The sequence below is a fragment of the Drosophila virilis genome, chromosome 4 (genome assembly GCF_030788295.1).
Source record: "Drosophila virilis strain 15010-1051.87 chromosome 4, Dvir_AGI_RSII-ME, whole genome shotgun sequence".
In the NCBI taxonomy this organism is placed as follows: Eukaryota; Metazoa; Arthropoda; class Insecta; order Diptera; family Drosophilidae; genus Drosophila; species Drosophila virilis.
In genome coordinates this window covers 23407321-23429930 of record NC_091546.1, presented here as the reverse complement: position 1 = coordinate 23429930, position 22610 = coordinate 23407321, and the positions used below count along the sequence as shown (strand labels likewise).

Sequence of the window (22610 nt, the reverse complement as noted above, 5' to 3'; positions counted from 1 at the left end):
TTCTAATTGCGTCACGAGCCAGCCTCGAGCCAAAGTTGTTCTCGTTGTTGTTGTTGGCAGTTCCAATGGCAGCAGGCGACGCACATGGCGTATGCTTAATCTCGGCTCGTGTCCAGGCTAATTGTGGCTGTATCTAGGCAGACTAACCGGCACTTTGGTTGACTTTTCGGCGCGTGAGCGGAAGAGAGAGGGAGAGGGAGAGAAAGATACTTGAGCTGCCCCACTTGACATATATATGCCCAATATGACACAACCAGTTACAGTCTGTTTGTTGTCAATCATTTGCTGCATTTCGCAATAGTTTTTGCTTGATTTCAATTGAATTTAATATAAATGCTGAAATTTGTGATATCAAGTGATGCGACTAAAATGATTTTGATTGGACTGTTGTAAATGTGTGGTGTGTGTGTATGTGAGTGTGAGTGTGTGTGTGTGTGGGCGACTTTTCAGGCACAGTAAGTGTGTCAAGATTTCGCCATAAATCAGTCGCAAACGTTTTGGTTTGAATCGCATTGCAATGGGTTTATTAATGATCTATTGTGCAGTCTTTTGTAGCACGGGTAAAAGTTTTGTTTTGTTTTTTTATTTTTATTTCTGTTTTAGCTAAACGCCCAGTAATTAGACAAAAGCCCCTGGAGGCTGTCTAACCCCTGAAGGCAGTCGTGCTTTAGTTTTTTGTAATACTTGCATCTCGTATTTGCTTTGCATTCGAAAGTTACGTTATGCCTTTTTTGTAAATGTTATTATTTTGTTATGTAACTTTTGGAAATTGTGCAATCGAATTTAGCTAATGTTAAATTGGGGCAGAAGCGAACAAGCATTTAGAATTAACATGAAGAGGAACTAATTGATTTCAATTGGGAATTGAGAGGTGGAAATATGCAAAGAATTATAAATTGAAATTATCTTAGATTACAATAGAAAAAAATATTTAATAGCTAGGTCTGAATATGATAAAAAATTGATTGCCACAGAACTTCGCTTTGGTTTGACAATTGAACTGATTCCGACATCAGCCCATTGTAATTTAAGTGAAATAAATTCGTGTTGATTATGAGGTTTTTTAATAAAGAAGACAGATTACCATAATCTTTCAAATTTTAATAAATGTACTAGCGTATAATATACAGCTTTGCCAACTATTCGGTTTTCCTATAGCTTTTCACCAATTCCACGTCCGTGCGAAATTTAATATAATATTCATGGCGAATTGAAAATTAATTTAGTGTCATATTTTCGGCTCATTTTGCTCATTTTAAGCCGGAAAGATAAGTTTCGCCTTTGAACTCTGTTTTCCTTTTGAGAGAAAATGGTATTTCAAATCAAATACACCTTTAATAAATTTTCATAAATTTGCTTTGCTTTGGCCCACCGTTAAAGAATTATCAGCTTAATATATACAAATATATCTTTGAAATAGCAGGTACATCTAACCTATTTTGTTTCAATTTTTTTTTTGCTTCATGACAAGAAAACCAATTGTTTATTAATCATTGACAAGCTACTTATCTAAAGTACGCCTCACATAGACACATTTATACCCATTTGATAGGTACAAACGGACAGAAGAAAATTATCAAATAAAATGGATTTATGACGCCGACTTCAACTTGCACTTGAAAATGGGCAATAGAAAAGCAACAATATCAAACAAAATATAGATAAAGCATAACACAAAGCACATTGTACAATAGGTAAACACAAGAAACAAAATGAAGATGTAATGCAAGCACCTTGATAATGAACGATAATGAATATATTACACGGCTCATGGCCACGGAATTTACCTGGGACAGCAAAAGAAATCCAACTGAAGTGGATTATGGACATGGACATGATGATGCACAACATAGGCTCCAAAAATAATAATAAAAAAAAAAAAAAACAGCGGAAAGATAATTGAGCCGAGGAGCAGTCAAATTGAACTGAACTAATGGGCACTTGAGTGCCGCGGAAGTCGTGGAACTCCACTTTGCCAAGTTATTGAACTTTGCTTTTAAAATTAACAGTCGGTTGGGCTTTAAGAAAAATAAAAGAAAAAATAATAACTAAATATAAAGTCAACGCGCAATAAACAAATATTTATGTGCAACTGTGCAAATGCGCTGCAACTCGCCTGCCTAAACGACCGCTCGCTTCGAAAATGTGAAGAGTGCACATTAAATTCCACGAATGTGCGTTCACAAACATTGATTTTTAACCGTTTACGCAGATCAAACAAAGGCATTGAGCGAAAAGGCTTTCGGTCTGTTGATTTACTTATAGAGGGTATTATAATTCAGACGTGAAATGATGAACGTAGCGTAGGAGACATCTCCGACCTTATAAAGTATATATATTCTACTTAGATCAGCATCAACTGCCGAGTTGACAACGCCATGCTCGTCACTCCGTCTTTCTGTTTCTATGCGAGCTAATCTCTGTCTTAAATGTGTCGGAACCGGTCGGAACGGTCTAGCATATCATATAGGTTCTTGGTTCGGACCACTTTATTTATGCAGCCGCCTGTTTAGCTGTCAAAGGGCTTATGAGCTCTTTTTCTTTCTATAAAACCGTTATATAAATGTCAACAAATGTGTTCAATTTTTTACTCGTTCCTGACTCTCTTGTTTAAAACAAAATTTTGCGAAAAAAGTTAAGCTCATTTAAATGAATATAAGCTTTAATAAAGAGTAAAAAAAATGGTGCAAATAAAAACATAAAAATACATACTATTTTGTCAATTATTTTAATTTACTTGTGACAAATAAAAAACCATTTAATAAGCTTTACAGTTAAAGAGAAAATGGTTTCGAGTTGTGGAACTCTTTTCATTTATTTAATCGAGCAAAGAGCCTGTAGGTAGCTTAACTTTTCATATAAAAAGGTTATATTAGAGTGAAATTCAACTATTTCTTTACATTTTTTTTTAAAAATACACACAATTGTGATTTGTGAAAATTTAGTTACAATGCAAAAAGTAATTGAATTTAATTCAAAACTAGCACTTGATGTAATAAATAGTTTATTTGCACACTTAACCAACACTAAATAATACTGAACAACATAAAATGTTTTAATAATATAAAAATAAATGTATATGTAGATTAGGAAGTACAAAAAAATAAAATTTAATTGAAGCCCGACACTTGTTTCATTAAATATTAAGTTGTCACAATTCGTGTTTCCTTTGTTTTCTTTTCAGTCAATATAAAAATGATCGTTCATTATTTCCCACTCAATACGTTTAGGAGTCACCCTCGCGTATGTCTAAAAGCTATTATATTTCAGGAATGTGAACTCAAAACCCAATTTCGCTACACTTATTATCAACAATGCTGTTAAGTTCGCTTTAGTTGAAAAATTGCACAATTCGCTGTCTCAACATTTTGTAGTTACATTATTTGCGCAAATTGCATTGAACGAAAAAATACTGTGAAGACAAGCAAAAAATCATATCATTAGCTCAGCAAATATTTGCGATTACAGTTTATGAGGTCGCGAGTAGAGCGGAGACGGGGGCGGCTAATTGTAAAAATGTTTTGCACTAAAATCGGTGCCAGAAATCGACGCTGACATAAAAAATAAATACAAAAAAAAAGGCAAACAAACAAGAGGCTGAATACAACAATATAAAAATTTCAAAATATATTATTGGATAGATAATAATAACAAAGATAATAATAACCATAAGGAAATACAACAATAGCAACATTATTGTGGGCTTTGAGTATTGTGTGACTGAACAATAGAATTGGGCGGTAAAATTTAGTTCAACGCAAACTTCGACTGTTATTCAAAAAGGTAATGGAAAAAAATGGCATAATAAAAGAAAAATAAACACAACAAATGATGATCTTGGTACATGCTAAAAATGTACTTATAGAAAATTGAGGTGTGAAATTTTACACGCAACTAAAATGGGCATACATTTTTGAGGCTATGCGCTTTAAAAAAAGCTAATCTCTCGCTCAAATGAAAGTATTTCAAAATTCAATTTACCACACTTTGTTGCCCGTGCGAAGCAGACAACACATTGATACGTTTAAAATGAAATTGTCTTGTCGGCTTTTAATCTGCCACAAATTAATTGGCATTTTTGCCATTTGGCTGACAATTGTTTCAAGTTTATTTCTTTTTTGTACTTCAACTTTCTACAATTTTCACTTCAAGAAGCTGAAGAAATCAACTCACATTTACAGACAACTTGAAAACTTGTTCTGTCTTCAGATTTCGCTAATGAAAATGAAACCCACACACACATCGATTCCACATTCTCTGCACTTAACTGGCACGTGATTAAGCCAAACGCTGGAAAAATCATCTTAATTTCTGGTAAAGATCTGCTTCAACAGATGCGCCGCGTGTAAATTTAGAAACTCTGACATCATAATAAATTTCACAAAGAAAAAAATACAAAATGAAACGACAAAGTTCGAAATTGAATTTATGACACAGTTGCAAGAATTTCCATTCCCCATTCTCCATGCACCAGGAACTGGGCGGGGGAACTCTGCTCGGATTTGGGTCTTAATTGTTTGTGAGTATGTTGTGTGCGTGTGTGTGTGGGTGTGCTTATTGAAAGCCAATATCAATTAAATGCGCTGGAATTTTGCCTCCATGTAAGCCACACGGAAGTCAACGACGAATGCATTAAGCAGTCGCAGTCGCAGTCGCCTAATGTTCTATTTTTGCTGTTTATTCAGTGACAAATTCGACTGCGCAAGAGAATCTAATTTGTCTACAAATATTTGTTTAAGTCAAGTCAAGTTTATTTGTTGGACAACACTTTGAAGATGCTGTCGAAATTATATAAGTGTCATAGAATGAAAGTGTAAAGAGAATAAATATAGCAAAAATATAATAACTATTTTCCAATAATTACAAATTCAAATTTTAATGTATTTTTTATAGTATAAACAATAAATAGAAATATATAAAAATAGAAGAAAATTCTATTTATTTTTATACCCTAAGCTCGTTGAAAATGGGTAAAAGGGGTATAATGGTTTTGTGAAAATGTATGTAACAGACAGAGAGGGAGGATATACGACCCCATAAGGTGTATATTTTATTGATCAGCATCAATATTCGAGTCAATCTAGCCATGTCTCACCCTCTGTCCGTATGTATAAATAAAGGTCCTCAAAGGAGCTAAAGGCTTGAGTATGATTTAGTTCACAAATCACAAATGTTCCATTTAGCTTCTAGAATAGTATATAAACAGAACAAGTATCATTAATTTTATAGCTAAAACCGCCCTAGCGCGAGCAACATTTGGTGTTGGTAGAAGAAGATTCAGGATATCTGCTAGTCGAACACTCCCGACTGTAGTTCTTTTATTTGTTTTAATCATACAAGTGTGTGGTTCATATGTAGACACAATATCTATTTAACTTATATAAATATCTGGTAATTATGGCGGAGCATTCAAATTATAGACCTGAAAACTTAAACAGAAAAATCCTGTAAAACTAGTCGTACCTTAATTACCTGTTGATTAATGGGCATCTAACTAGAGTTTTACTCAAAATGTACCAATTTATGCTGATTTAATTTATGTCAAATTATTTATGCTTAATTTTAAAAACTCAGCCTCTGCACTTGAAGCGTCTCTCAAGCGTTAATATTATTTTTTATTAATTTTTTTTTTTTCAATTCCTGTAACCATGGAACAGCTTTGAGTTGGGCTGACAGGTTGTTGTTTGGCATAATAAAACGCTGTCATTTGCGTTTGTTGAGTGACGAGGTGATTGGACGAGTGTTTAGGCGAGTAATTATTAATGTAAATTGCATGTAATATTGATAAACATATTGGCATTTTAATTGGTGTATGTCACAAACATTTGATTTGGGTGTAAAAATGAAATGTACGCACAAATATGCAAAGAAATGAAATAATAATTTTTGTTTTTCAAATAAATCTTTAGTTAATCAGCTAGGTAAGAAACCAGTTACAAAATTAAAACCAGTTCGTTTTTATTTCGCATTATCAGCAAAGCTGTAAATGAAATTCGTCTCTTAAGAAGAAGCTCATTTAATTTTATATATTTATATAATCTAATCAAATCTAATCATTTAAAATATTTTCCATAAATGTTCATAAAACAAAACTGTTTAATATATTTAAAAACCTGTTCGTCATATCTAGAACTTAAACAACATTAAGCTGTAAGCCGAGATCCGGCTTTAAATTAATTAAGGTATATATAATTCTTTTAAAAAGAAAAAGAAATGTTTACCTAAAAGAGCATTTGACAATCCAAAAGTTGAACGCATTGGCGTAAGAGATAGTTTTTAGTTTTTATCTATAAAAATGTTTTTTAAATATTCAAAAAATTATTTGTAATCAATTTTAAAGGATTTTTTGTATCTAGCAACATTTTTCTCAGCATAGCTTAAATTCTATAACAATTCGAGTTTTTCAATTTTTTTTCTATTTAAAATAGCTCACCCACATACAAAGTACATTTATTAAACCCCTTTTGCAGTTCACAGTTTATATACTCATGGTAGCATATTTTCCTTCGAACTGTGGAAAAGCTAATGAAGCATCTCATTAATTGAGCTGTCTGTTTCAGGCCAAGAAACTTTTTCACTAAAACTGACATCATAATAAATTATGGGCAAATATGTGAAATGCGTGAAACTAATTCACCTAACACTTTAGCTACCCTGGCTGTCAGGTTTTGGGGGGGCCGCCATTAGGCCAACTCGCGACGAGGCCAGTGGGCGGGGGACGGTGCAGCCACAAACTTGGCTTTTGCCGAGTCGCTTCTCGTTTTTGGCGTTAATTTCTGTAATTTTGTTGACAATTCTGTCATTTTGTGCCAAATTGTTGTGTTTTTCGCTCAGCTCATTTGTTTATATTTGTGCTAAAAGTTTGTCGTCAACTTGTTTGCTGCACTCGTTTGATTAATTTGCCTAAACAGTTATCGTTGTTGCTGCTGTTGTTGTTGTTGTTGTGTCTGTATTTGGGGCTATCATGTGGCGCGTGTGTTGGGCCAAATAACAACTCGTACAGTTGGCCATTTAATTTCAATTATTTGTATGCGAATTGGTGCTGAGAGATGTATTTTGGTTGGGTTATTTTTTTCTATTCTGGTTTTGGTTAACGCAAGGTCATTGCGGTAACTAATGGATTTATTTACGACCCTCGGAGGGGATAGTAAAAAGTTGGGGCAGACATCCGCTTGAATTGCCTAAGTTCTACAAAAGCTAAACAATTTGAAATCAAAGAGAATCTCTTTGAAAGTCGCATAAACATTATAAAATACTATATTAATCAGATTTAAAAGATAACTTGAACAAAGTAAAAAAGTATTCTGTGAATATTCAGCTGTTGTCTATTTACGACATAAATTATAAAAGAATTATCTTGATGTATTCTTTTAATGTTTTTAATATTTAATTAATTATTATTTTATTCATCTCAAAACAATAATTGTTTTTATTGTTGATTTACTGTCATTAAAATTAGAAGAATTAAGATATCAATTTGTTTACAATATAAAAATGTTTTTATTTTTATTTATTTTAAATATTGTTTTAAATTTGGCTTTGCATCTATTTAGTTTAAATTTACTTTTTTTTATATTTTTTTATTTGTAATCATAATTTAGATTTATTTAGAAATAATCAATATTTCATAGTCAAGTCTTGTTCTTTTTGAGGAATTCCCGACTGCCGCAAGCTAAAATTAAATAATTAAATCTTTGCCTAGTCATTTTTTGAAGCCTTTTCGCAAACTTTTACCCTGTGCATTTACCGCCCGCCCGCCCTCGCAGCCAATTCTCAACTACTGCAATTATTTCTTAAGAACTCATATATAATGCAAATGGCTAAAACTGACTCAACTTTTGATGAATGGCCATAACAGTTGGTCGCACCCTTACACCCGCCAGACGGGCAGGCAGTGGTTGGTTTCTATTATTCAACTCCTATTCTATTCTGGGTTCAGCTGCGAATAATTAGCAGGAAAATGAACTATGCAAAATGTGCATAAATAAATAATAACGCCAACGCGCAAATTGTCGGTTATATGCGATTAATAATAATAATGCACAGCAGGAGATACCCTGCAAATGCGGACATTTTGGCTCCAAATGCTTGTTCATAAATTTAAAGGAATATGTGAATAATTTTTAAATTGAAATGTGGAAATTATAATTTTTAGAAATTGTATTTACTATTTTTTTGTAACTCTTTGTTAATTGATGTGCAATCTCATATAAATCAAATCGAATCGAATATTCACTAATGTACCTTTTGTGCTTATTAACAGGATATCTGCTAGTCCATAAGACAAGTCTTTGTTGCTTTATTAAATTTCACTCGCTTAGTTTTGGATTTGCTAGCAGAGCAGCAACAACGAGCTGAACTGGCTCATCAGCAAATGTTTTCCGGCTTTGGAAATAAGCCCCCACTTAAACGTCGCCCCGGTCGGTCTAATCGCCACTAGAAGTAGAAAAGGGGGCCCCCGTTTTTTTTTATATATATCGGATCCGCCAGGCGTACAAAATGCGGAAGTGCTTTAATTTGAAAATTTGCCGATGGCGGCGGCAAGTTGAGTTTAGTTTTTGCTTTTAACCATTTTTATTTTAGTTGAGCGACATTCCCACGTTAGACAATTGAAATCGGCGACAGCTGTCGAAACTGGGTCGCAATTGCAACTGCAACTGGAACTGTTGACGGCATTGAAGCTGGACCCGAGAGCTTGAGCTCGAACCCGGGCCTGAAGGTTGCTGCAACTGCAATTGGAGGCTACAAAAAAAAACCCAGTTGTTGCTTTCCGCTCCTCTTCTTCGCAGTCTGGGATACTTATGCGTTTATTTACCCGTCGAACTTGTCCAGCATTTTAAAATTTGTGCATTTTATAAAGCGCTGCTTTTGAAAAAAAAAATAAAATGATTAAAGAATGTCGTCGACTGACGGCTTGGCAGTACGGCGGCTCGGCGGCTCGGCATGCATACCAAGCGGAAACCTTGGCCCTGACTTGGATTTCTCGCACTGGTTACAAAAGGAGGCATTGTTCAGGTTTCCGTTTGTTCAAGTTTTTGTTTTGGGTAATTTTGTTCGTTTGGATTTCTATATTAAGGAGTTTATCATTTCGACATATAAGCGCTTGAGTTAGCTTGTTTCAAGGGCGCTTCGAAAATAGTTCATTGAGAATTTGTGCTCATAATTTTGTATTTTACTTAATGCACTGATTAACACGTTATTTATGACTAGATAAATATAATAAAATGTTTAAGAGTTGGGTAGTTAAATAACTGAATGAAAATCTTCAATGCTGAGCTAAAATATCTTAAGATTTAGGAAATTTATTTGAACAATATTTTAAAAGTCAATCCAAACAAGTTTGCAAAATCAGGAATACATTTAAATCGAGAAAAACAAAACTAGTTTATTTTTTATTTTATATGTTAACCCATTTTAGGTGCCGTTCTGGCATGCTTCCACAGAAATGAAGACCATGTTTAAAGACACCTTTCGAGCAGCAGTTTCGTGATAACGGAAACCCATGCGTAACCCAAAAGTCTGTCGTTTTATATATACACATACATAAAGTATTTAACCAAAAACTTGCACAATTTGAAGTAGCCAAGCTAACACACTTTACATTCGCTCTATTTTCCTGTTGTTTTTTTTTTTTTTTTTTTTGGCAAATTTATACGCGACCAGCATGGCGAATGACTTGACACGCAACTGAAATTGACTTGAAAGTGTTGAGAGCAGCATTTTGCGTACTGGAAGGCCCTTAACCCCCAGCTATAATTTTTATCCGAATTAGCAATAGCCCATAAGTCCATAAATTCCACAGTAGCCGCAGCTGTGAATTCACTTTGTATCTAATCAAAGTCCAAATGCGCTTACATTTCAGAAAACACGAACAAAGTTGGCTACACGTAAGGCTCCAACTCCCAAACGAGTTGCGGATACTTGAGAGTGCTTCGAGTACTGTGAGCGAGCGTGAAAAGTGATTGAATTACAGTAGCTGCGCTCCGGGCCGGGAGGGCGCGGAGAGCGTGAAGCTGTGGACCAGCCAGCACGAAGACATCTTTCGCTTGGTCACTTAAGAACCGCAACAGGTTTTTTTTTTTTGAGCTTCGGGGGCGAGAAGAGGGAGGCGGACGATGACTTGCAGAGTTGATTGTTGATTCATTATCATCACAATTAAGTTATGGCGGCAATAATTGAGGGTATTCCCAGGGCTGCCTACCACAAGAAATTTTAATGTTGCTGCACTAGTGGAATTCCCCTATGCCCTAAGAATATTTATTTTTTATTCTGTACTAATCCAGAAAATAAAATGATTCACTAGAGATATACCGCATAAACAATTTTAACATAATTTGTTTATAAATAAATCTTTAAAATCCAGTTTTGTGACGTGTATTAAAGGTAAGTTCTTTGCATCTTTAGTAATAATATTAATATTGTATCTTTTTAGATCTGATTTAATAAAAGTCTCTCGTTCATAGGATTTCTTTAGCACAAATATAAGAATAAAGTTTTACCCTGCCAACATTATATTTTATAGTATTAATTAATGTCAATACTAGTGATAGATAAAGGGCATTCCCAGAAATTCTAAAAACCACAAATTTTTGATGAAATGGAATCCGCTAAAGCTTAAAAAGTTCTATCTTCAACTATTTTAAGTACACAATATATATATATAAAAAAAAAAGGGAACATCGAAAATTTATTTAATACCAAAACTGGTCTCTTTAAGCAGTTAAGTCAATCGCTCAGAAAATGCATTGTTCTTTATTTCACAATTTAGGTTATACCCATTTCAAAAACTCATTACATCCAGCGCTGATTTCCGATTCAACAGCCACTTAAGCCCTTAAGCATAGCTAACAACTCGACAGCACGCCCCAATGAGAACCAAATGCCCCACTCACTGTGGCAGTCAGTGGCAGAACTTAATTAAAAGACTCAGAGCGAAGCAAAGTCCCTTCATAACCAACCAACCAACCAAACGACCAAGCAACCAGTTTTAGCACAACGTCCTTGAGTTGCATTGAAGCTTATGTGCGAGGGCTGTTCTTTGAATTCCATTTGAATATTAACATTATTTAATCTGTTATCAATAATAGATACTTTTATCGATATTTCAATTTTAAGTGTAAAACAAACATCATCTTCATCAGTTAATTATTATTTTTCGATACGATTTAAGGAATAACTTCAGAGGCTAAGAAAATAATCATTAATATGCCACGCATAAAGTTATTGATAATTATGTATCTAATATTGGGAAAATGATGGGTCAGAGAGAAGCAAATCAATTAATACCATAAATTTAATAAGAATTAAGTTGACCTGAATTAAATACTTGAATTAGCTTTGTAATAAGCGATCTGGCAGTCAGAATTAACTTTTTAATTACAAATTTAAGAATTCGCTTGGAACAATTAATTGTTAACACAATTAACTTATTTTTATATAAATATAAATATAACTTTATCTCTTCAAGTACTCATTTAGTTCATGAACAGCCCTGTTTGAAAAGTGTATGTACTCTTATATACAACTCTCTCATCTTGAGCAAACTCTACTGCACTTGTCGTTGTCACGCCCCTGCACTGCCCCCGCCCCTGCGCCCAACACAACCACTTAAACCGGCAGTAGAAGAAGAGGAAGAAACACAACACGAAATTGTATGAAATGCATGCAATATCAGATGACAGCTCCACGACACTCACCTAGAGGGTCGCCCTCTCTCGGCCTCTTGGCAGCAACAGTTGAATATGCATAGAAAACAAATTTTAATAACTATTTTAAGTCCATTTTAATTGTAAAAATTGTTTGAAAACAAAACGGAATATCACGTTTTGTAGAACCGAACCAGAATTTTCTCGTAAAGCGATTAAGAGAATTTTTAATTGTAATTTAAACCAAAATCTTGAACAATTTCAAAACATCGTTATTTTTAAGTAAAAGGGTTTCCATGTGAGTTTATAAATATGCAAATTTTAAAGCGTTTAAATTCGACACAGTTTTTAACTTCTTTTTTTCTTTATTTAATTTTGCGGTTTGTTGACCGGTTGGGTAATTTTGATTAGTTGCCAGGTCAAAAATAAACGAATAAAATTAAAAAATAAATAAATGAATAAAAAGTCGCCGAAGCCAAGTGGTCAAGTGAGCGTTTTCTCTCTCTCTCAAAGATTTGCCTCATCGCTGGCCGTCGATAATCGAAATCAAAGATTCACGCATTCTGGTGAAAACTTGTAGAATGTAGAGAGGTTTCCATGGGAAATAAATATGTTAAGTACAGGAAAACCATTTGCGCAATTTAAATTGAAATAGCGCAAAAATTTGTTGCCGTGTTTACTTTTTAACGCTTCAGAGAATAATTATTGGGCAATAGACGAATAACCTCCAAAACTAGCAGCAGCTGCTGCAACAAAGCGGAAAAAAAGAACCGCTAAACATTTGCCACAGAAGCAACAACAAAAGCGCACCAAAAGGCAGCAGCAGGCGGAACTTGTTTCCGAGTGCCCCCAACAACAGCGAAATAGAAGACAAACGAATATTCTCTCACATTTAAAACGGCAAAAGTCTTATACACAGCGAGAGCTGCAGAAAGAGAGAGAGAGAGGGGGCAACACGCGGCGCGGCTGCTTTGTTATTGTGATTTGCCATACGTATTGTTGTTGTTCTTGTTGCTACAACCGTCGCCTCATTAACGGCAAGCCCCAACAACTACACTCACGCACACAGTCATATGAACATACTTATACAGCAATGTCTGCGACCCAGTGACGTCTTCTAAATGACGTCGCAATGTCGCCAACGCTCAGTTGTGTATGTAAAATGTATGCATATAACTATTTACAACAACAGCAGCCACAGCAGCGCCGTGACCTCTGCACGTAGACAGCGCGCTTGAATGTTGTTAACAGTGCACTGTTGTGTGTGCTGTTAGAGTTACTGTGACAATAACAGTTTACAGAAATGTGATTTTTTCTCAGCGTTAATTCGGAAAAATTGAAATTCTTAATTATATTAATTACTTATATTGTCTTTCTATTAATAACCCTAGCAGTAAAAACCGTATACTAGAAACCTTATCTAAGGAAAATTGTATATCTTTCTCCCAGACTAATTATAATGGAAGGGACTTGGGCACGATTAATCACTAAGTTCAACGTTCACAAGCCTTCACTATTTTCCTAATATCGTGCGTTGATAATCTTTCATTCATTTCCACTGCCTACTTCCCATCAATCTGAAATTCCACACACATTTTGCTTGCCTCTGTCAACATCATCATCATCATCATCATCATTAACTCACACACACACACAGTTTTCATATAACGCTCACTTGGGCCCAGTTTACATCATCTTTGGCATGTGAAAAGCATTTCCGACTTCCGCATGAGCGTTACATTTTTGCTGGAGGTACTTTTGGCCGGGACAAGTCACTGGTTTTTTACCAGCCTGCTGGCGGTGGAGGAGGTGGAACTTATTGATTTTACAGTTACTTTTAAATGTTCAAAACAAGAAAGATTTCATTAGCTGGCAGGCGTAAGGATACCCTATAATCAAGTTCAAGTTGCGCTTGGTGATGAAACAGTTCTTTGTTTAAATTACAAATTCGTAAATAACAGAGACTTAAATAGGTTTAAGACCTTTAGATAAAGAATAAACTAGCTGTAAAATTTACCTGCACATATGGCCAATACACCTTTAGCCCATTTCAAATGTGTACAGGGTATGGAAAACACAAATTAGTTTGTTTTGGTCGCGTGCCGTGCACGCGTCCACCGTAATTTTCTCGGAACCAGACTCGTGTCCGCTTTCCATATTCCCAAATACACTTGAAGGAGGGGGAGGGGCGACATGCATCGCTTGTTTCCCCCTGTTAGACAGGTGTTACCCATGGACCCGGTCTGTTCTGTTCCTCTTCTTCACGGGCACGCGTCATGTGCGTATGTGACCGAGCATTGGGCTAGGGCCATGGGCTAAGGGCTACAAAAAAAAATCAATTGGGCCTGCTTTGTGGGTCAAATTTGTGTTCCAACTGCTTTTCGTAATACGTCTTAAAATCTACATCATATGCCTCGCCCAGGCTTCAGGGGCGCTGAACCTTGGCTGGCAGCTGTGGGGTGGGGTGGGGTGAGACGCTTACTCTAAAGCATTTACACAACACTACAAGGCGTGGGCTCAAACAGTCTCCATTCTGCACTCTCCACTCTCCACTTTAGTCAACATTCTCTACATTATATGACAGCCGCCTTCGCTGTTTGTCATCCCTCTGCCTCTCTCTTTCTCTTTTCCACCCTTTTGCCTTTCTCTTTCGCTTTGCCCATTCCTTTTACGTTGCCTGCTTTTCATTCATTTTTTCGTATGCTGACAACTTTACGTTTTGTTGTTGTTGTTGTTGTTGCTTTTTTTTTATTTTTAGCCACTTGCTGATAAAAAAAAAGTAAAGCGAATTCTTTGCCTTGTTTGTTGGTGCTTTAGGCTTGACTGTTCGTGTGTGTGTGTGTGTGTGTGAGAGAGAGTGTGTGTGGGTGGTAGTGACAGTGCGTGTGTGTGTGTGTGTCTTCTTTGACTGTCATACATTGATATATGGGCATATTGACATAAAGTACCATGAGGAAAATTAAAAATAATACCTATTTTGCTTTTTTTTCTATTTATATACTTAAGTAACATATATTTTCTAGAATTATTAGAAAGAACTTATTAAATATAATAAACTCTCTTATTTTCATTATATTTAACTTACTTCTATAATTTAAAATCTTATTTTTAGTTTAGTTTCAAGTATTCAAATTTTGTAAGGTCGTTCCCCGTGATATTAACAATAATCTTTGAAGCTTATAAGAATTTGTATATAATAAACCCCCTTTAGGGTAGGTAACCGTTGGTAAGCCTTGCTAAAAATAGCTTATCAGCAAGTTTTTCTCATTAAAAACAATTTCCAAGAACCAATTGCCGTTTGAAGGGGAGCCCCCGCCCCCACTTCCCTTCACGAACGCTTTTCCACTGTGCGATAGAAGCCGATAAGAGTTTGCCTGGAAAATGGCATTAGAGAACTTGAAATCGAACAAGTGCAATAAAAAAGGCCCTGAAACCAATTAGACCATTAAATGTTGTATTGCAGTTCCCCTTGATAAAGACAACGATAGATAACACGACATGCTGATAAGAGAATTCATTGTTCTCACAACCATTTCAAAGAAACACAAAAAGTTATACATTTTTCAACAATTTGAAGCTGTCCAGCGAATAGAAAGTAGACCGTCGATAAGGCGATAAGACCCGCCCAGCTGGCTGATAAGCCGAGCGTCCCAAAAACGACCTTGGCTAATAAAAATCAACAAATAATTATATTTGGTAAATCTTTGTTTATGCCCCACAACAAATATGTTTCGCATGCAAATTAGCCCCAGTCACTAATGAAAATACATATACAAAAATATATTTATAAGAGCAACAAAGACTAACAAACAACGTTAATAAATGGGTTTGAAAAACCCTCAACTTAAATAGAGCAAAGGCGCTTTAAATTAACCGGTTTTGTTTTTTCTTTCTTTTTTGTTTTTTATCGGGGTGCACAAGCACCAAAACAAAAAGCAACAAAAAACTATGCGACAAGACAACAAATTAATTGAAATTTTAAATTTTAACCAAAAAGCAAATAAGCGAAAAGATAAAACAAAAACTATAAAAAAAAAATAAATTAAAATAAACGCAAAGGAAAACTAATTAAAATCAAAATAAAAACAGTTTTTTAAGAAGAGTCTAAGTTATTGTCTCCATTACATGAATATTATTTTAATATTTTGATCAAATTATTTATACTTTTATTTTTTTCATTATGGTATTTGATGTTTATTAATACATTTTCATAATAATTTAGAGTATTATTTCAGTGAACTTTTGCAGGAATTCTTTCAATAGATCGAATTCTAATAAAATCGAAATTTCGCTTGAGCTTGGGATTTGATTAAAATATAAATGATTTAAGCAGTGGCAACATGTGCAAGTTTTTTTTTTTTTTAAATTTTAAATAATTTTTAAGAGCACTTAATTTTATTATTCTTAGCTAAACCATATTGCAGTTAAATATTTAAACAGACTTCTTTTTAAAGATGTTTGTTTGTTATTAAAAAAGGGAAAAACAGCTGCTTTAGCATAATATTGTTTTCTTCTAGAAAATAATGACAAGATAAATAAAATATAATGCTTTGCAGACTAACAAGAATTTATTAACATAGAACACTTAATCAATTTTATATTAATTCAAATAAATATTAATAAAATATTTCAGAACATTAAAAACACATTCAAAGCTGCATATCATATTGAAGATCTGAAAGTTCTCGTCTCCGACAGACTACTGTACCCACAAGTACATAATGTACTCCCACACACACACCCACCCACACACACACACAGAGCCAGGCCCGAAATCCTTATGGCCAATGTAAAATGTGCTGTCTGCCTTCAGTTTAGCCCCACATAAAAATAAGTTGCTGGAAAAATAACAAATAAGTAACCCGAATTGTGGCTGCAGGCTGCGCAGCTGAGCTCGAAATGAGCATTCAATTGAATGTTGAAAATGAATATACATACATACATACTTATATACATATATATTATATTTAGATGTATGCATAACTGTCTATTTATGTATTTTTCAATTTGAAACTGTCGCCAAGTGCGGGCTGTAATCAAATCAGTGTGAATGAGTTTATTTGGAGGCTGAATTTAATGAGGATACATTCAATTAAATAAAAACTTTTGCACTTGCAAAGCGAGAGAGACTCTCAGATCCTGATTGACCTGGACAACAAGAGCGACAGAGAGAGAGAGAGAGAGAGAGAGAGAGAGTTCAACTTTGACAGCTGCTTAGCTAATGGGTTGGCCTTTAGTCTGGGATTTACCTTTGTACCGTATTCCGTACAGCTCGTTGATTTTTTTTACGGCCGGAAGAGATCAATTTGTGGGCCTGGCCGGCAGCTTGCGCAATTTATTTGCCTAATTGCAGTCGCAGTCACAGGCAGAGATACAGATACAGATACACGACTAGAAATATACAGATACAGATACATTTGCGAGCACCAAGCTCAGTTCTCTCTATGCAGATAGTGTAGAGCACATAGAGGGGGAGGGGTGCATAGGCAAGGGACGGGGTTCAGTTAGGCACACAGCCCAATTCTCAGGGCAGACGCCAGGAATGAGATGTGAAAAGAAGAAGAGTGAGAAGGGGACTGAAAAGAGCACTGAACTTGTGGAACGAGTTCAACAAGGTTCTGCTTAAAAAACATGTAAGAACGTAACAATAGAATGGGCCAGACTACAAAATACCCTGTAATGCCAAATAAACTCTACCTGCAGGAGATTCATTAGAAATAGATATAAGATTGTCGTGCATGAATTTGTTAGATACTTTTCTAGCCCGTACAGCAAACAGAAGATAAATGCAAGTGGACTGATTTGTTTCGGCTTTGTCCAACTTTGGTTTAGACTTCTTTTTACTGCAAACTTTCGTGGCCTTTCAGCCAAATCGAAAAACTGAAAGCCAGACATTCGCTCGATACAAAGCAATTATCATAAGACTGAAATAATTATAACCCACGCATTTATCTCGCACTTTGGATATTGTTTGTTTGTCTGAAACAAATGCGAATGAAATAAATTGCGAATTTTTGTGCCTCTGCTTTTTAGACATTTGTAAATAAAAAGGCAAACAATGTGTAGAAAGCAAAATCTCAAATAAATTTCACTCGAAATTGTAGATACATCTCCAAGTTAAATAAGTTTATATTGAATTTCTATGCTCGCAATATTTTCTAGATACATATTTACGTAGTTTTCATAAACAGTAAATCGAATGCTGAAAACTTCTGTCAGCGGTTGAACGGAATGCTTTGAACTTGAATTGCGCAGAATGTGGATACAAAAAATAATAAAAGCAAAATTATAATCAAAAAACACACACACACACACACACACATACAAGCAACTACATACACAGATAGATATACACCTTTGGCATAGCTACACGCGCGGCAAACAGAACATTCGCTCGTCTCTTGAGCTCCATTCAAATCATGTTAATGCCCAATACCCATTACAAACTGGTTAAAGGGGCATGACAAAATTGGGCTAGGCTACGTAACAGGCAGGAGTAGACATACATATGTGCAGAGTAGTAGAGCAAGAGTATGAAATATTAAATATTCTCGTAAAGATTTATTGAATATCTTCAATTGGGAATACCTTAAATTCCCAATCTAACATTTTGCTAATATTTTTAACATTTTTGCCTTTGAACAATTTCCAAGAGTCAGCTATCGCCAGCGAGCAAAGTATGCAACTAATCTGCAAATATGTAGCCAGCAAGTAGAGTTGCACGGGGTTTGTTGATTTGCATCTTGATTCTGTTTTTCTTTAAAACTATTTTTCTTAGGAAAAAAGCAAAGTTTTTAATTCGAACACCTGCAGATTAAACAGCTGTTCGCAGCAGCTGTTAAGCAAGATTTGCACAAATGTTAGTTGCAGCAGCGCATTTATCGATAATCGATGATTGCACAGCAGCAGGAACAATCAGGTTATCGTTGAAATCGGATAAAAGAAAGCAACATATTTTACAATACAGCAATAAATGAAACTCACCTCGCGAAATGTTAGAATTGCAAGTTTTTTACAATTTACGCTGTGGTTGTTGTTGTCGACGTCACGAGCAGCTGTTGGCGTGCGGCAAAGAAACAAAATTTTTTTTTTTTTGATATTAACACACGCGCGCAAACACAAACTAAAGACTTTTTATTTTTGAGCGAAACATCAAAAATAAATAAGATAAGCAGCAGCAACAACAACAACAACAACAGCAGCAGCAGCGACAACAGCAGAACGAATTTTCTCTCAATGAGCACAAAAAAAAAAATCGAACATCAACGGCGCCGTCGCTCACCAATACAAAGATAAACGACAGGGCGTCGTATTAAGCAGTGTTATTGTTGTTGTTGTAGTTGTTTTTGTTGCAGTTGCCTTTTGTTTTCTAAATTTTCATTGTTTTAATTGAAAGCACAAGAATTTTGCAAATTTAGTATACATTTGTTTTAATCTGTCACTTTTTCACTAAGCAAAAGCATTAAAGCACTTCTCGCCGCGCTCTCAGCACAGTTTTTGCAGCCTTTGCAAGTGTTTGTGTATTGTTGTAGCAAGCTTTTTGTTATTGTTAAATTTTCTCTCAAAATTTTAGCACTTTTATTAACATTTTTGTGGTGAAAAGACGCATCACACACACACACACGCATGCATAGAAAGACCCAAGCATACACGCACACATAGGCACAAATACATGTACACACGATGCTGCTGCTTCTGAGAGCAGTTGTTTTTGTTATTGCGACGCTCGTGTCGCTTTCATAAATATATATTAAAATATGTTTCAGCTACTTTTATTAAATTACACGCTTTACGCTTTGGTTTCAATCGCACATGAAATACAAATGAATTTTACAATAGAGCCACGAAAAGTGCCACCCACGACCGAACGCAGCAACCAATCAGCGAGTGACTAGTATTTCGACTGAAGCAAATATTAGCTAATTTTCGGATTGTTTTAAGTTTTAGCGTATTTATGCTTATTATTATAAACTTTTAGGCATTAACACACACACACACACACACACAAACATTATGCAAATTAAAACGCACCCAAAACGCGACCTCACCGTCCGCTTGTAAGATTGTTAATGCTAACACGTTATGTTAATGTGCTCAGACATGAGGGCATTCTGTTATACTCAAGTGGGCCTGTTACAATTTACGCTGTTAAGATTGAAATTCATTTGTGAGCATGTAACATGGGTGCCATTTAAAAGCACACGGAACGCAGAAGTAAACAGTTTAATCACATCAAATTTTACTTCAATTGCGAACACCTACTGATTTACTTTAATCGGTTTATGCGCTGCATACTGGGCTCAATCAAATGTCTACCACAGACTGTTAGGCTTAAATTTAACATTTTCTGTTAGCATGCCGATTATACTCAAAATGGCACTGTCGCACTCAGAATGGCAATGTTACGCTTGGCATTAAGTTGGCTGGTAAAGTCCAATGAAGTAAGGTGAAAAACAAAACGTGTTACCAAAAATTAAAATTAAGCAATTTGTGCCTTTAGTGTGAAATTATAAGTATCAAATACACTTAAACACTAGTAGACTCGGGTGCCCGGTCTCGTGACCATGTAAATATTCGCCATCTACAGTATATTTTGTGAAGCGATGCATCTGCAACCCCAGACAAGCACCATTTCGTATTTACGCATTTACGTATTTAAAACGGTAAAACTAAGATGGCGCCACAACAGAAAAGCATTTCAGACGTGATTCCATATATTTATACATAGTTATGGTATGTATGTGTAGGAATACATGAATTTACATAGGGAATGTTGGTTACAAACAGTTTGGGTAGAACCTTAATTTCTTTCTGAAGAAGTTCTAACAGCAGGGTCCACAGCCACCGCAACATGGTCCACAACCACCACAGCACGACCAGCATGGACCACGGTAGCAAGAGGGATAGCAGCATCCGCCGCAGCATGGGGAACAGCAGCCGCCGCAAGGGCCGCAGCACGAATAGCACGGATAGCACATGATTAAAATAAGAGAGTCTGCGGAGAGTTTGGGCCGAAGAGCCGTTAGTTCCAATTGAAACACTGTTTGAGCGCGTTTACTTACAGTTATTTGAACTTCTTCACGGAAATAGGTACTGTTTGGGGCTTAAGCGAACCTCAATTGGCTTTCAAAGATCTTTTTCTCAAATTCTCGAAAACCAATGAAATCGTCGTCGTCTGATTACAGAAATAACACCAACCTGTAGTTGAATTACATAATTGAATAACTATTCTTTTAAATTATTTTCACAACTCACATTCCCGTAAAATTCACAAAAATTTACATAAAAAAGCAAATAAGTTTACTAGACAAGCCTAAAAGCAAGAATAAACATTTCCTGTATTGGGTCTGGTTAGGTTCGGTCGAATCGTTGTAGCTAGTATATCATAGCCTGCTTTAGTTCTTATTTGTTAAAGCTCTATGATTTCAGGATAATTTTCAACCGATATTTTTGAAGTCGATAGTCGATATAGAGAAATGGGCAAAGTATTTTTCGTTATATTCTAAAGAAATATATATTTTACTCATTTACCACCATGAGTGGAATTTGCAAAATGATGCACATTCTCATTAATTTCAAAACATTCGCCAATGCAATCTTAAAGCTCATTTTGACAATGAATTATTTTATTTTATTATATGCGATGTTGTGATGAAATGTGTAACGCATAGGAGACGTCTCCGAAACCATAAAGTATATATATGATAGATCAATAGCTAAATTGATATGCGACCTAGTCTCCGAGGAGCCCTTAAACTGTCGTCTCGAAACATTGCATATGTCCAACTTTTTGTTGTATGCAGTACATATGTCGACTGCATCGGACAACTAGTATTATATATAGGTCGAGAAGTAGCAAGATATATGCAAAACCTTAACATCGGGACTCTATACTGTAAAGCTGCCATAGAAACGATCGGTCGAAAAGTAGGTTCATGTATGAACAAAGATTTAATATCTGCAATAGCATGAAGCAAATGCAACATCTCACGTGAGCTTCTACACGTGTTGCAGCTGCCCAGGACAAACCCTTTTTTTATAAATAATTTACTTTTTATTCATAACTGAGAATTTACAAACACATTTACGCGAGGCATTTTGTACTGAATGTGGTGCACCTAGATTTCGTTCTGAAGACGTTTTCTAGCAGCAGGGGCCGCAGCCACCGCAGCAGGGTCCACAGCAGGGTCCACAGCAGGGTCCACAACCCCCGCAACAGGAGCCACAGCAAGGTCCCGCTCCACAGCAAGGACCGCATCCGCCGCAACATAGGCGCGGGGGATAGCAGCACGGGGAGGCGCAGCCGCCGCAGCACGGGTAGCGTTTGTAGCACATGTTGATAGAATAGGCTATAGATGGGAGGGTTTTTTTTGCAATGATAGTTACAATAAAACTGCTAGGAGAACTTTTACCTTGAATAACACTTCACAGAAACAGGTGATCTCTGGGAATTGAGCGACCGTCGATTGGCATACAGAATTCTTATCGAGCTAATTTCTTTGCTACCGGTCTTCAAGCACGGTTGCCGTTTTCCTGTTGCAGAAAGAACTTCAACCTTTAAAAAAAATATATATATATTTAAGACTACTAAAAGAAAATATATATTTGCTCTTTTGTAAACTTACATTCCCAAAAACTTCACATTAAAGTACAGAAAGAAAACTGAGATATTAACTGGACAAGCCTCAAAAATTGAATGAGCTCCAAACAGTTCCAGGAGCATAAACAAAATTATTTGAGCTGAGAGACTCTAAGGCTACTTTGCTACAAATACATATAAGATGGGAAGGATTTTTCTGGCCCAGCATGTATAATATATATTAGTCTATATAGTCTATATATAAGTCTATATATTCTTAATCTAGCTTATATAGTCCGACCCGTTAGTCTATTTAAATACAGACTATTCTTCCTATCTTAAATCTTTATAATTGCAACTTTACATATCCGGTCGGATCAGACTAG

The 22610-nt window shown here is 35.6% G+C and overlaps 1 protein-coding gene and 2 long non-coding RNA genes across 13 annotated transcripts in view; all 3 read right to left on the bottom strand.

Annotated features, from left to right (window-relative positions):
• The window catches only part of LOC6634076 (early estrogen-induced gene 1 protein), a 52613-nt gene extending 32891 nt beyond the window's left edge, over positions 1-19722 (bottom strand). For 9 of the 11 annotated variants that reach the window (XM_032437958.2, XM_032437960.2, XM_070208747.1 and 6 more), the window contains exons 1-2: positions 19677-19722; positions 18630-18700 (exon numbers count right to left, since the gene is read on the bottom strand). The gene's annotated coding sequence lies outside the window, so the exon portion shown is untranslated. Of the gene's footprint in view, positions 1-18629; positions 18719-19676 lie in introns of those variants that run through there. The other 2 variants (XM_070208745.1, XM_070208746.1) reach the window with 2 other exon arrangements.
• Positions 19723-20341: 619 nt separating this feature from the next.
• Positions 20342-21056, bottom strand: LOC26530610 (uncharacterized). The gene is made up of 3 exons (XR_001449858.3): positions 20901-21056; positions 20708-20843; positions 20342-20640 (listed from the first exon to the last, which is right to left on the bottom strand). It is a non-coding gene; the product is annotated as an uncharacterized lncRNA (long non-coding RNA).
• Positions 21057-21676: 620 nt separating this feature from the next.
• On the bottom strand, positions 21677-22415 carry LOC6634077 (uncharacterized). Its single transcript, XR_001449859.3, has 3 exons — positions 22271-22415; positions 22058-22200; positions 21677-21994 (listed from the first exon to the last, which is right to left on the bottom strand). It is a non-coding gene; the product is annotated as an uncharacterized lncRNA (long non-coding RNA).
• Positions 22416-22610: the final 195 nt, after the last annotated feature.